The sequence below is a fragment of the Bombus vancouverensis genome, chromosome 13 (assembly GCF_051014615.1).
Source record: "Bombus vancouverensis nearcticus chromosome 13, iyBomVanc1_principal, whole genome shotgun sequence".
In the NCBI taxonomy this organism is placed as follows: Eukaryota; Metazoa; Arthropoda; class Insecta; order Hymenoptera; family Apidae; genus Bombus; species Bombus vancouverensis.
Window position 1 is genome coordinate 3,474,515 of NC_134923.1, and position 3,462 is coordinate 3,477,976.

General features: G+C 44.5%; 1 pseudogene; it reads right to left on the reverse strand.

Moving 5' to 3' along the window:
• Nucleotides 1-3,065: 3,065 nt before the first annotated feature.
• Nucleotides 3,066-3,176, reverse strand: LOC117161884 (5S ribosomal RNA; annotated as a pseudogene).
• Between the last annotated feature and the right edge of the window lie 286 nt (nucleotides 3,177-3,462).

The following is a 3,462-nucleotide window of genomic DNA, read 5'->3' on the forward strand; positions in this document are numbered from 1 at the left end:
TGTGTCGTCCGCGAATGTCAGTATTTTGCTATTGGTAGTTGTTGGTATGTTAGCCGTGTATAGTGTGTATAGAATTGGTCCTAAGACGCTTCCTTGCGGAACCCCTGCCTTGATATCTTTGACTTCGGAGTATGTGTCCTTGATTTTTATTACGAAGGTTCTGCTGCTTAAGTAGGATTTTATTAATTGGTATATTTGCTCCGGGAATTGTTTCCTGATTGTTTGTTTCTACAAAAGCCTTCTGGCTTTCGTGGTTTATTTTGTCGAATGCTTTCTCTATGTCCATAAAGAGGCCTGTACAGTATTGCTTGTTTTCTAGTGCTGGTATTATTTCGTTGACCAGTCTATACATTTGCTCTATAGTGGAGTGTTTGTTTCTGAATCCGAATTGGTGATCCGATATTAATTTTTCCTTCTATATTATTGGCTTTATGCGGTCGTAAATTACTTTCTCTAGTATTTTAGAGAACACAGGAAGTAATGATATTGGACTGTATGATGTAGTTTGATGTGGGTCTTTGCCTGGTTTAGGTAACATTCTGATCTGTGCCAATTTCCAACGTTTAGGAAAGTATTGAATTCTTAGTATTGCGTTAAATGTTATTGTGATTTGTCTTATCGCTTTTGACGGAAGGTTTTCCAGGATTTTGACATTGATTAGGTCGATTCCTGGTGTTTTATTATTTTTTGTTTTTTCGATTATGTTTATACTTTCTTGTGCTGTTGTTTTAGGTATGGTGTAGTGTTTGTCAGTTGATGTACTAGTGGTTAGCGCATCCTCGTCCGTATAACTATTGTGGTTGCTGTTGTTGATATTATGCGGTGTAAATGTGTTGCATAGGTGGTTGGAAAATTCTTCAACTTGTTCTTTGTTGCTTCTTACCCATGTGTTATCTGCTCTTCTGATTGCTGGGTCCAGTTTTATTGTCTTCTTTATTTTTTTTTGTGGCTTTCCATAGGGAGTAGTTGTAGTTCTCGTGTGCAGATAGTGACTCAATGAACTTTGTGAACTCGTTGTTGTTGTGTTCTTTTATTTTGTTTTTTATTTCCTTCGCAAGTTTGTTTAGGTGTTTTTTGTTTTCTTTTGTTCTATGTTTTTGCCATTTTGCTTTCGCTTTTCTTTTTTCTCTAATTTTTTCGAGAATGTCTAATGGAATTATTTTTGTTTGTCTGTTGGTTGATTCAGGTATAGTGGTTGCCCATGCTGCTTCTTGAATAGTTTCTGTAAATGTTGTTACTGCTTGATCGATGTGTTCAGGTGTTTTCAATGGGATGTTGCAGTTGATTAAAGTAAAGTATTGGTTTGTTTCTGTATGTAATTATTATAGGTGTATGATCAGAGGTAAGCTCAAAGCTGGGTGCTACGTTTATTTTATTTGCGTTTAGTCCCTTTGTAACTGCAAAATCAAGTAGGTATTTTGCTCATGTTTGTCGGCCACTATGTCGGTCTTCCCGTGGATAATATATTGAGGTTATTGTTTCTAATGTAGTTTTCCAAGATTCTACCTCGTGGTGTAGTGACTCTTGATCCCCATACTGTGTGCTTTGAGTTGTAGTCTCCAGCTGCGATATACTTTTCACCTAAGTGTTGAAAGTACTCTTCCCACATTTGTGATGTAATTTTGTGTCGCGGCGGTACATATACTGCTGACAGCTGTAAATAGTTGCTGCTAGTTTGTACAGTAACGCTGATTGGTTGTATATGTTCCTTACTAATTTGGCTGTGTAAGTGATGTTTAATGTCATTTTTTATTACTACTGCCGTCCCCCGTGTGTTTTTCCTGAGGGATGCTTGGTATCATATATGGTGTAATACGGTATTTTTACGTAACTTTTTGTAGTGAAGGGCCAAGACCCCGCCGACATCCTTCCACAGGCCGGCCGGGATTCCATCGGGACCCGGAGCCTTCCGAGCTTCGATCTTCCCGGCCTGCCCCGGTCAAGACTGGTGCAGGGTGACGGGGAGCCCCACAAGAAGGGAACGTGTGTGGTCTTGGCAGATACGGGCCCACCAACTTCTCCGAAGTTCTCCGCACCGAATCGGCGAACTAGCGGGTGCCAAAGGCATCGACCAGCCACTACACGGATATAAGAGAATATCAGATTCATCGGGGTGTCCCAGGGCTTGATACTACGGCCTGAGAACCCGTAGCCGCCTCGTGCTCCCCAAAAAGCTTGAAAAGCCCCCTCGAAACATATCAGTTTTAGTCTGGTGGTTTGGCGGCAGCATCCGTCACTTTCTCACTTTAAGGTATTGTGAATTTGCATCGAGCCACTCTGTATAAGTTTTAAAGAGGTTGAAGGTGTTTACGACACTTTTTTTTTTATATGTACGTGGAGGAAATCCGCACGGACGCCAGGCCGCTTCTGGGGAAAGCAGCGTGGTAGTGTCGGACTCCAACCGACTAAGACCTTGTGACACCAATTATCTCTCAGAGAAAAGACATCGACTCCCGACTGTCGGACGCCAACGCCGCGACGCATCTTAGTCCACATCATAGATAAAGGCTTCGACTCCTGACCTTCGACGCATCTCCGGCTACACAGAAGCTATGACACACCTCAGTCCACGTCATAGATAAAGGCTTCGACCCCCGACCTTCGGACTCCTTTGGACACGTCACCTTATCATCATAGCCTACTCAACATCCTAAATCCAAAGCGTATATAAACCGAGACTTCACCTAGCTCGAGTAGTACTTGTTCTCCTTCTAGTTGTTGTACAGTCCTTGTAGTTTTATAAAGAAAAATTAGCAGTTGGGTTACGACTCAGCCTTCTTGTTATCATCCAAGTACCAACTTTACGTGACAACCTCCACGATGACCGTCCGCTGCGATCGAGAGAGGCCCGAGAGCTGGTGTGAGCGACACACCGCCCCCCCCCCCCACGCTCAATGCCACCGCTGATGGAGCGGTGTATGGCCATGTTACACCGCGCCTCGTCGCCGGAGCCGCTGTGCCAGGGAGCCCGGTTCCCTACCGGACTGCTTGGCGGCCCCGAGGCGCTGAGCCGCCAGCGTCCAAGCCCGAACCCTATCAGGGGGCGCGGCGGACCCAGCACGCTTCGCCAACGCCACACGGAGTTCCCAGGCCATCCAAGTACTATCCGTGCCCGGCGCTGCTTAACTTTCGTGATCTGACGGAACGAGTGCACTCAGCGCGGCATGGGCGTTGGCCCAATCCATGATACTACAGTATTTTGGGTGGGTCCTTAGGTTTATTGACGGTCTGACTAACGGTCAGCGGACCCTTAGCGGTCAAATAACGAGGGACGTCGCACGGTTTATATCACGCGACGTAACAAATACATTTCGGTAGTTGAAAAATGATGTCCACACTAAGCAGAATATCATGAATCTATGACTATGAGTTGGTGGAATAGTTTGAAAGTAGAGGTGAAAGTAGAGTCTAAGGCTGTTTTCTGTGTATCCATTTTGCTCTCGCTTCTAATCGGATTAATAC